Here is a 12,255-nt window from a genome sequence, read left to right as displayed (position 1 = left end):
ACCTACGTGTATATATTACTTTTTTATCCCTTGCATTTACTTTGTTTCTTTAATATTACACTAAAGACTGAGCTGCAGATTCAGTACATCCCCCACACTTAAGCTTCTTATGCAGAGAACAATAAACATCTTATTACAGCAATATCAAATCTTTGTGGAAACTCCAAGGGGGGTCTTCCTAAAAAGATTAGCCAACATGCATTCAGCACCAGGCTAAAGCATAGGATTATGTTTCAATATACCCAGAAACCACTGAACATCAGCCAGGTACCTGACACACTCCAGAATGAGTGTGTGTGTATCTGTGTTTCATAATACAGCAAATCTATCAACTCTCTTTAACATGGAAAGGTTTCTATTATTCTCTAAGGATTCAGATAAGAATACATACATTTTTAGTTGATCAAGAAGCCTGCCAGAAAACAATTTAATAAAATTCTTGGCCAAACCACAAGCTGCAGTGCGGACATAAAGCTGAACATAATATAAACAAGCCGAAGGAGAAAGCCAAAGCCTACTATTTTGATTACAATCTTAGCTTAGAGAGCATTTTACATAGAAGTAAATTAACACAAAAACATTTTCTTGGACAGATATCACTCCCCTTTTATATATTTTAATGAAACAATGAATGGCTTGACCGAGTTAGGTGTCGGAAAATCAGCACGTCAGTTTCTAGTTGGGCTGTAATGTGAGCTCATGAATGGATGATGAATGGAAGCAGCAATCTTTGATTCAAACTGAGACTTGGGCAGTTTGATGAAGCACGTTCATCCAGTGATGAACAATCCATCATCTAACAAAATCAAACACCCCTAACATCTGAGTACACACCACCAAACATCCCCCTGCCTGCCGTGTGGGGTTCTTACATGAGTGCTTGTGTGTGGTTTAGTTTAGAATGTGCAGGGCATCGAGCACTTATTCATGCATACACTTCTTGTGTGTGTGTGTGTGTGTGTGTGTGTGTAGTACATATCTCATATGGAAGTGATTGAGCCACGAGAACCTGTTTCTCTTTAGAAGGCAACAATTCCGTTTATCATGATTTATAGCCTCTGATGGATGTCAGATAGCATTTCTTAGGTCTTTTCAAAGTGTCCAGGATGAAAAAATGTACAGATATTTGTAGTAGATGTTTAAATGGTAGAGATGAGATTAAGGCCTTTGGAAGTAAGCACAATGCTGCCAGTAATTAATGTGGAGCTTGGATTGTCGCAAAGATTTTATTGGCTGAAATGTTTAAAGAAATGAAACACACTGAAAATCATTTACACTGACTGCACCGTATTACAGTACATTCAGGAGATTATAAAATCCTTAAAATGAGGTGCCTTGTTTTAATGCCAGCATTCTTTTTTAAAGAACGTGTCCCAATAGAATTAATCACGTTTTGATCAGAATGAGGAAGAAAGGCACTGTTTGGAATTCATTTCTTCAGGCTACGATAACTCATAATACAGAGACATCATCACCTCAGTAAATGTCACAGGGTGACTCAGTGTGTGTGTGTGAGAGGTTGCGTGCGCACCGACCGGAACTAATTGAACACCTGATGAGGCACAGGTGTGTGTGGTGGCGGGAGAGCTTTTTCCTTTGTTAGTGGACGCAGGCAGCGGAAACGGGAGCAAGCGGACGGGTGAAGCAGCTGAGCTAATTGTGAGAAAGAAACGACCTAGGACGCGGTGTAAGAGTGCTGGTCAGACGGTCGCCACGGCATCTTATGTTGGGAGTCCGGTGAACAGTCAGTGAGCCGATGCCGCGTGGGGATCCAGGCCGCCGCCACGCCACAGACGCACGGTGCGAGAGGGGGAAGCCTTGGATGAAAGTGGAGGTGTGGGGACGCGTTCCACCGGGTAAGTACCCCTTTATTTCTTTGAATGCATCGATTGAAATAGAATTTAGAGACGCTGCGTTTGCTGGGACAATTTATTCTGTCTTTTCTTTGTTCTTGGTAGTTGCGATATTCTTGGACAGATTTGGGCAATTCTGTCATTTTTGTTAAGTATTGTCATACAAGAACGTGTTTACTCATGGTGTTATTGTGGGCTATTGTGCTTTTATTTTGAAATGTGTCATAACTTCCGGGTGTGATGTTATGCACATACTGCGCGCCAGTTTTATTGTGGAGCGGTGACCATCCAGAGAAGAATATGATGGGCATGGTTATTTTTCACTTCACAACCTGTTCATAGAACTGAATAAATATACCTAAAGGCTAAAAGGTGACATAGGCGTTTACTTAATTCTCACACGTAAGATGAAGATTGTGCACACTGCCTATCGTTTTTTTCCCCAAATTTCATTTGTTTGTTTGGAGTGGATTTACTTTCAATGGATTAGTTATTTAATTCTTTGAGTTGTTTTGTGTTGGGTTCTTGAGTTTGTTGTTTGTTGTTGTTGTTGTGGTGTGTGTGTGTGTGTGTGTATATATATATATATATATATATATATATATATATATATATATATATATATATATATATACACACATATATATTTGCCCCACATAAGGTTTATTGATTTTGTTTCAAAAAAAAACTGGAGTACAAAATAGAATAACACAACTGAGCAAGAAAACATAACCTGAATTAAGGGCTAGATGTGACATGTAGTGCACTTACAAAAGTCCTGGCTCTTTGATAGGGAGGAAAAAAATTGATGAATGATCTGTGGGATAGATACACATGAACCATATACCAACATAAGATTGTAATCTGTGAGTTTTACATTAGCTGGAGCGGTGACTGTAAACCAAATAATTCAGAGCATTAAAACCCACTCTAAAGTTCAGATCTGTCTATTTATTTTTGAGTAGATGGGAGAACTCCACCTCGGCTGGTCGCCATCTGTTTTGTCTGATTGATGATGTAGATCCGATCTTGTCTGCCGCAGAGCTCTGTGTTGTGGTGAAGGCTGCTCCCCACTGTAAAGCTTGTGGTCAGCTGTTTATGGTTCTTGGCTCTGAACTCTCACTCACTCAACTGCAGATTTGATTCTGTTTGGTTTTGTCACAGTCAAGATGTTTTTTGGGGGCAAAGCAGGTGCAGAGGCTGTCTGTGGTGCTAGATCAGATTCTATTACTTATTGCTTCTGATACATGTTGTGACCTTATCTGAAAATTAAGCAAATTAGGCCTGTGGCTGAATATTGTAAGAATAATAGTGAAGCAAAAAAGGGACGAAAAGGATAATGACCTTAAAAGACAGCAAAGTCTTCCTCAATATGACATAGAAGCTGCTGAGAACAGTTGTAGAATCTGTGCTTTTTTTGTATTATATTTTGTTTTGATACAATTTGATTTACGGTCAAAAAACGAAAACATGTGGGGGCTCAAGACAAATAGAAATCAACTGAAATTTTCCAGGCAGACTTCCAGAGGAATGGTATACAGCAGTCTGGCCATTGGCATTGGCATTTAAATCACTGGCATTTAAATCACTGGCATTTAAAAGAATCTGAACACAGATGATCAGCGGCACTGGTGCCAGCTACAGTCTGTTAGAGTTGGCATCTGTTTGTATGCTGGAACACAGTCACAAAGGGAGTAGTCCAGATTGGGATGTCATGTCAGATGTCACTGAAAACCACAAATACAGACTGACAATCGAGGACTATTGTTGTTCTTATTTCATCACTGCTCTTCTCTGCACTGCTACCAGTGTTTCTGTGTTTACAAGGAGAAGGGAAGTATTGTCTTCATAGAATACGTTTTGAACAGGGGCAGTGCACTTCATGTGAATGCGAAGGCATGGCAGAGAGAGGAAATGACACTCAATGAGACTGGGGCACAGAGGAAAATAAGGTTTAGGGACAGTGGGTGTGCAAAATGAATACATCATCACAAAGATGGTGCTTTTATTTGTCAACTGCTCTTATTTCAGTGGGGGCTCAGGGAAGTGTCCTCTCACAGTAGCCCAAATTATCAGACTCAGTAAAGTATGCAATGCACACACTGATCATACTTTGGCAACAACTGAAAAAAAAAAATACAGGGGACTTCTGTAAACCAGAATAGTTGATATAGCAAGCAGCTGAGCATTTAAGAGGTAATCAAGAGGACAGACTGCAGAGAGGGAACCTGCTCCAGACAGTCATTTATCAAAAGGGCAGAAACATCATGACACCATGTCCTGAAGTTGAAGACGAGGTATCTGGGAAATGTTGCACTTAAAGAACGGCTCGTATTTGAAAGGAGCAACAGCAGAAAACTACGCCACCCCCAAATTTGATCTTCACTCACTAGGAGTTGGAACACAGAGTGGTGACTGTACATTGCATCCTGAAAAAGTGCGAGATGGAAACCAACTGGCCCTAAAGAGCAACCATGCTCCAAAGAGGGGTCCACTGGGTCGTTATTCAGTACAAAAAAATGTTTATCGACTCAATCAAATTAATACCTCTGCACCACTGTGATTCTCTGGGTGTTTTATTTCATTACAGCGGTCACACAGGCTCTACTGGGTGTGTTTGCATTTGAATGCATGAGTGTCTCGGTTAGGATGTATGTGTAAATGTTGATGTAAGTGACCCTATACATGTTTGTGTGTTAGCATGATTGGATTTGTGTGTGTGTGTGTGATTATGTGGACGTATGTTTGGTTTTGTGCCCTTGTGTGTGGCCTGTTTTCAGTAGAAATGAGGTAGGCAGGACAAACACTGGGTCTAGTTTATCTAGTATAGTTAACACTGCAGGAAATTTAACCGAGGCAATAAGAGAAGCCCAGTGGCTTATTTCAATGTCTCAACCAATTTTCTCACTTTCATATCAGCATTATTTTGATAATGTGTAATCCTGTGATGCAAATTAAAAAAGACAAAAAAAAATGCCACTGCAACTTTATACGTATGAGTTAAATTTAAATGAATTTCATGAGCTTAATTTAAGAGAATAAGAGAAAGGAGATAAAGAGAGAGATAGAGATCAGAGCAAAAGGATCTCCCATCTAAAGCTCTCCCTTGACCCCTTTACAGGCATCCTCAGAGACCATATAAATTTCCCATGGGGTCCTCCTTCTATCAGTGCATTCATTCTTTGTCTCCACTGGTATGACTGTTTTGCCATGGTAATGATCTACTGACTGATATTAGGTGAATGGAAGCTGATCTGCCCTCACACCCTCATACTCCTGTCCCACAGGCTTCATGTTTAACCAGTCTTCATCTTAGTGCTTGGACATCATCTGTCTACATGCCTCCATCACCTCAGATTTCAAGTCAGTTTATTGTCGAATTTATTATGCTGGTTCTGTAAGTGCAACGCCCAGCTTAGTTTATGCCTTGGATTGAGCGGCCATGTTTGGCGAGCTCACTGAGCTGGTCCCTTTTTGCTGCCAGCCTGAAGTCTGTGTTTGATTTATTTCAGAATATTTGGTAGTATAAACCGTGATTCCCTAACAGTACCCCAGATGATATTTCTGCAGATGGAGGTATGTGGAAAGACTGTGGAGTAGTTCAGCTTAAAAAATACATATTTAAAAAAAAAAATATCTATGTCCATGCATTTGTGCTAAAGATGGGGAATAAACAAACAAAGGATTAGAAAGTGGTGTGACGCTTAAGTAAATTGACTGTACTGTCACAAAAGCATTGTTATTTTGTTCACTAAAAGTAAAGGATAAAGAGATTAAATTGTCATTGGAAGGTAATGGATAAACAGTTCAATTAGTTAGCAAAAGGTCATTTGTATGTAAAATGGTTCAAATGTTGAGTGACACCAGTGTAAATGACAGTAGATGCAAACCTAATCTACTGAATTTCAAAGTGAAAAAGACGTCCGCCCCAAAAATTCAATTGAACAATCAAATCCATTTAAAATGAATTTAAACAAACACGTTTCAATCATGTCGGCTGTCAAGTGGAACTTGATATCATCCAATGAGCTGTGAAGGTACGTCAGACATAAAAGGTTGTGAATGACTGGTACAAACCGTCATGTTTAGGATCGTTTGTAACATCACTTCATTCGGACACTTGAACATTTTGATGCCCCTTCAGGAATGAACCTTGTCCTTATAAAATGCAGTCTCAGTACTCTTGGGCTAACTTTACCCAAGTTTCAAAGTTGAAACTAGAACCAGCTGTTTGTTTAACTGTCTCACAGAGCTCAGGAACCATCACCAGTCAGGATGATTTGCATTTTGATTAGTATTTATTCAAAGGCTAAAAAAAATACCTCAGTGTAATTTCAGCCTTATTTCTAACCTTTATCAAGGCCACAGCTCCATTAATTGTTTTCTCTGAGGACCCGCAGATCACAGTTCCACCCCTCCAATAATCGCTGCTGCTCAATTTATTAGCTGCACAAAAAAGTTTATGTAAGCTTTAAAGTGCCAACTGTGCAGGGCGCTCAGCTGGTTTCCATTTTTCTGTCATCATGGTTTTGTGTTTAAACGCAAAAGGCTGCAGAGCATAGCGAAATCAATACCTTATGACCAAATACCATGATAATTAATGGTCATGTTGCTCTCCTTCAGTGGTGAGTACAAGACGTAAAAGGCCTTATGGGACTGGGATATTGGACTTCTGGAGGGCCTTAAGATGTTCACTTCCACAACATGTTGGAGATGTTTTTCGATGTTGTGATTCACTGGTGTGATTGTTACTATAGAGACAGCATGTTTTCAAAGCGGCCCACCTAGTGGTTGTATATTTCCAAATGAGAACTTGATAATAACTTACCGAGCCAAGTGTCCCTCTAATGCCATCCTCAATTACTCTGATAAGGAAATAATTAATGAGCCACTTTGCTTAACTTTACTTTTTCGTATTTAGGTGAGGAGCTAAAAACGGGCCCTTCGGAGTATCAGGTTAAGCTCTAATTGAGTAAAAATAATAAACTCTCCCCAGGTTCACGACTTTGGCTGAGGGGGAGGTGTGGTAAAGCTAACACAGCCTGGGGTCTCCACACTAACAAGCTGAGCACAGCATTTAGCACGACACTGAAAAAATGTTTGGGGTAACACTTTGTACTTCTGAGACGTACCGTGACTCTCAGAGAGCTGCTCTGAAAGCCCTTGTTTTTCCAGTGCAAGTGGGCTTTGAGCGGTGGACTCATGTCTGAAAGATGTGGTGGGAGTGAGGCCCTCAGATGCAAAGGGTCACTTCTGTTTTATGTTCACCCAAACCTGCTTGTGTAGGCCTCATTGTATTCAGGAGAGGTGAGGATCCATGTGATTGCTCACTTGTCCAGAGTTAATCATGTTTCGTCATCCCTTCCTTCCATCCAGAGCCTTGTGTATGTAGCCTAGACACATTTTCTAGATGCTCTCCTCATCTCCTTTGACAATATAGTGACATGGATTCATTCCTGAACTTCGTTTGCAGATATGACGTTTGGCCATTCAGCTATGAACTCATGGTGGAATTTAGCCTTTACAACCCGATGTTTGACCTTAGCTTTTCAAAACAAACCCTCTAAGTGGAGTTAGTCATCATGTGGGTCTGCGGCTGCTCTGCACTTGCTGTTTCACTGAAGTGTGAAATGAGAGCGGTTATGGCCAAACCAAACCACCTCAAGTGAGGCTGCAAATTTATGATTACATCAACCACTGATAAATCAGTTTAATGTGCATAAACCATTTAGAAATAACATAGGCCAAGTGGCCATACTGCACACTCAGTATTTCTCCCACTTAAACAATTACTGTCATAATGCATTTCCGTAGCCACATTAAGCATGTTGTTTAAGATCTTGGCAAAACAAACTGGATGTAATCTTTGACTTCCAAGACTTTCCTCTCTGCGTCGACATAAACACTGTTTACAATTGACGATCATGTGCAGAACTTTTACGTGGCTGTAGGCCAGATGAAGACACAGTAGGAACTCTGAGACTTGGAAATATATCCATATCCCCAAATCACAAGCTATATTATGAGTTCATCTTTTTCTTTTGGTGCTCAGAGGTGGAAAGCTGCTTAGTACATTTGCTGAAGTGCTATTTAGTTATAGTGTTATTTGTCTAGTTTATGTGAATTCATATGTATACTTCATAACATTTCAGAGGGAAGTATTGTACTCTTTACCCTTTATTCAAAGCATTCATTCAAAACATATGGTTATCTTGTAATGTATGATACTTTAAGGTTTAAACAACCCAATAGCTAATGAATTGAAAAGCTGCTTACAGTACATATTAATACATTTGTGATAACTTTCAAAGAATGTGATATATAAAAATTTAATTGTGTAGCAATGATAGACTGTAAGATGCACACTTTATTTTTGCTACTTTAAGTACATTTTTCTTGACATACTTCTGTATTTTTACTTGTAATAGAGTATTTTTCCCCTGAGGCATCACTACAATGTGTGAATTAAACATTAAAGGTTTAGCAGCATGTGATGAGTCCGTCTGATCATAAATCTAAATTCTCAAACACACGTGTTAACAGAAATATTCGATGTCCTATAGATGTTTTTTTTCATAGCACAGTATGAAAGCAATTATAGTACCAATGTTCTGTAAACACTGATTCACGTCTCAGCAGCCATCATCACGGTGATGATTCAGACTGGTGCTAAATTCTCCATGAAGACAAATATGTACTCAGGCTGCAGCAATTCATCATCAGCGATTGTGATCAGACAAAGCACTTAGAAAGCAGCACGATAACAATGACACTAATTTAGAGGCCGGGGTTTAAAGGGCTTACCATAAGTGCCTTGATTCAATGCAGTGAAACACGTGTGTTCCTGATGATAAAGCTGTCACTAATAAAGCTTTAGTCACCTTGGTAAAAGCCCTTAATGATGGATAAAAATAAATAATAACTGAGTGAATGATATGGATGTGTATGGATGTGAAATTGCAGCTGTTGAAATGACCTTTATGTCTTCAGTGATTTCTTTTTCTTGGAGAAAAATATCCATAAATCACCAAGAAATGATATGACATCTTCACTCATACCTGTTGACAGTGTCATTCATCATCATTGGCCAAATGTCACAGTGTGGCAATCTGCACCTGGGTCTAAAGAAAGGAAAACATAATTGTGCATCTTAACAAGTTAAATGCAGGTGTTCCCAGATAATGTATAAGTTGGCTTCAACTACAGTCTCCATCATTGTTAGAATAATGGACACAACACTGGTATAACACTGGGAATGTATATACAATATCATTAACATACAATATGATTTACTTATAATTATCTGTGGTTGTGGAAAAACCAAAACATGAGAACTTGATAATAACTTATCATGCCAACTCCCTCTACATGCAAAAAATCAACCAGATTGTTACAAGTCTGAGCTTTCACATGGGAAGTTTGATGGTTTGCTTTCAACAGTCTGTTTTCTTTAAACTTGTGTGAAACAACTGCCTATTTCTATTTTTACAGGACTAGTGTGTAGGATTTTGTGGCCTTTAGCAGTGAGGTTGCAGATGGAAACCAACTAAATACCCCTCCCCTCACCTGTCCTTTTCCATGTTAGATATGATGGGCTCATTCTAAGTTACTGAAAACACATTCTTAGTTTCAGGTGATTATACATTGATGAAAACTTAATCATGAATATTATATTCCATTTCTACCAAAAGATCCCCTAAATCCCACACACCGGTCCTTTAAAGATACATTTTCTGTATATCCATTCTAAGTATATTAAACATATCTGTAAGTATTGCCAGGTTTATTTAAAGTGGTTTATTGGTAGCTTTCATAACACAGAACAGAAGTTGTGCGTTACAATACAATATGCAAGATGTGGTGCCAATAGGAGATATGAGACACACTGTTCAACACTCTAAAAAATAATAAAAACACTCTGGTTAATAAGGTCCAGTTTATCTTATGGATACAGTTGAGATAACATGTACACTAAGTGCATTATGATATTGTGATGATATATAACATAATACAATTGTTCAGTGTGGTACAACATGTTGCATATGTGCCGGCCAAAAGGTGAATGTTGTGGATATGTAATTTTGGAATTAGACTAATTAAATTACTAAATGAATATATTCAGCCCCCCCCCCCCCCCCCCCCCCCACAGTGTTTCAGTCATCAGTGGGACCTGAGGAGTGGAGGATCTCCATCACACAGGCCCGTACAGCTGGTGGAGGCCTTACAAGCATAGCGCCTCCGGTGTGTCTGATCTCTGGGGAAGAGAACTTAATACCTCCCTCCCTCCTTTTCTCTCTATGCTTGGACGAGTGCGCTCACTGTACCATGAGCTGCAGAGTATGGGATTGCACTGTTTGGGTTGGCAGCTCAGACCGAAACTGTCTGCTTCTTTAAGAGCAGCCTGACGGTTTGTGAGGGAAAAGACAGGCATCAGAGAGCAGCTATGTGAAAAGTCCTCTGTTTAGTTAGCTTTAGCTGTGCATTGTGTATTCTGGTGTAATAGATGCATGATTCATGACAATCACTTTCAGTGAATGTAGCACTGAGTCCACGTATGATAATGGGGGTCATACGCAGTCTTTGGTTATGAGGTGTTCAGGCCAAACTCTAAGATCGGCTTGCGGTGGTTTTTCATGTTTAAGCTCATTGACTACAAGTATTCTTGACACTAGTGCTGACTGTTTTTTTAAAGTGTGCCATTAGTTTGAAAGTAGCCAATGGACTCCTTTAATTCCAGTGCAAACTTGGACACTTTGCTTGAAGAGAATGAAAACCTTGAGATAGATAATCCATTGTCACAAGTAATGTTTGGTGTTGTCATTTAGTTGTTGTTGACATATTGTCAGATTGTAATGTACTAACTTACTTTATCGGCCAGTTTATCATAGTTACCTGTCAAACAGCAATCTTTTGTTTCCATATTCAGCCAAAATCACATCTTACTTCCTTTTGGCTTCATTTACAACAACATACCTTGTTAAACTTTAGTGAGTGACTCTTCGATATCTGAACTTCCTTGAACAAGCAAACAATAAGGGTTTTCAGAACCCAGTCCATGTCTGCATTACGACATGCTGACTATGCAATTCTTACCAATAAATAAAAATGTTCACTCTTACGAAGAATCTATTTCATTCAAGTTCCAGGGCTTTTTAATCTGATTTCCATTTGTTACGGAAGAGAATAAAAACCAGCCGCTGCCTGACTTCATGAAATGGTTGATTATAGTGTAGAATATACATGCTTTGTAATTACTGAGCTAAAAAATGCAAAACTGATGATATTACTTGTCATGGCATCATATTTGTTTATGAAAATTATGAAAATAGAGCATTCAGCTAAACATTCTTTTTGTCATTTAGACATTTAATTCAGTACTTCAGAATAAAACTTGTTTGTAAAGTATTATGCCCTTTCCTTGATCGACCAATTTATTTTTGGGAAAAGAATGTAGTCAGTTTGATTGCTGGTAACCAAAAAGTAGAGATACTCCCCAGGGATGAGGCCTGAAGAAAATTCCCAAATTATTAAAACTTAATACGAGTGATGAGATTAAATGTTGCTGGTGCTTCAGCAGGATCTTTGCCCCTTTCCCGTGTCCATCCTGTGAAAACAAGTTGACCAGGGGGGCGCTGCATTCCTCTAACCATCTCTAAACAAGAGCTCTGTATCTATTTTTGGGCACAGCTCCTGCGTCCCACACATGCATGATTCCCCTGGAGTGTCTGGCGACATCTTTTTCCCAGAGATCTATGTATACACGTGTCTTGGGTCATCTTTATTTGTCATGTAGGCACTCCCAGATCAAGTATGTGGTTCCCAGAGACAGTGTTTGCCTTGTGGAAGTGGGCAACATGGTGAGAAAATCAACAGAGATATAGTTGTGTTTGCAAATGCCTACATAAATCAGTAAGATTTGGCTACTGGCACCAGTTTCCTTACTCACAGATTAGAAAGATATGGAATATTGAGCCCATAATGTGACACAGCCAAGATTTACTGTTATACTCACTAAATCAAAATCGGATCTTTGATTGTGGATAAACATCAAATTCTCTGCTCGTTTTGAGTTTCCACTGTAGTTCCAAATAAACACTTCATGTTGAACAATTTTCATTTGACATTCATCAGATGGCTGGTCACTGTGCATCCTCTCCATAGGACCATGAAGTCTCCTGGACAACAGCAAGGTCTGGATATTCTCTAGCAAAATGTTCTGTTGTTTTCCAAACACACTGACAAAGCATGTCAGATGCAGTAGCTCCATGTTCTCTACTGCAAAGCATGATAGACGTATCACTGATTAATTTTTTTTTTTTTTTTTTTTTTTTTTTGGTATGTTTTACATTAATTGTTAAATGAGGGAAAATGACATAAAAGGGCCAGTTCATTCAAATCACAA

At 39.1% G+C, this 12,255-nt stretch overlaps 1 long non-coding RNA gene across 1 annotated transcript in view; it reads left to right on the top strand.

The window, feature by feature from the left end:
- Positions 1 to 1,721: 1,721 nt before the first annotated feature.
- The window catches only part of LOC121180403, a 27,732-nt gene continuing 17,198 nt past the window's right edge, over positions 1,722 to 12,255 (top strand). Inside the window, exon 1 of the long non-coding RNA XR_005893950.1 lies at positions 1,722 to 1,856. This is a non-coding gene — a long non-coding RNA (uncharacterized LOC121180403). The remainder of the gene's footprint in view (positions 1,857 to 12,255) is intronic.

Source organism: Toxotes jaculatrix, chromosome 4 (assembly GCF_017976425.1).
Source record: "Toxotes jaculatrix isolate fToxJac2 chromosome 4, fToxJac2.pri, whole genome shotgun sequence".
NCBI classification, from domain to species: Eukaryota; Metazoa; Chordata; class Actinopteri; family Toxotidae; genus Toxotes; species Toxotes jaculatrix.
This window is presented reverse-complemented; position numbering and strand designations above follow the sequence as displayed.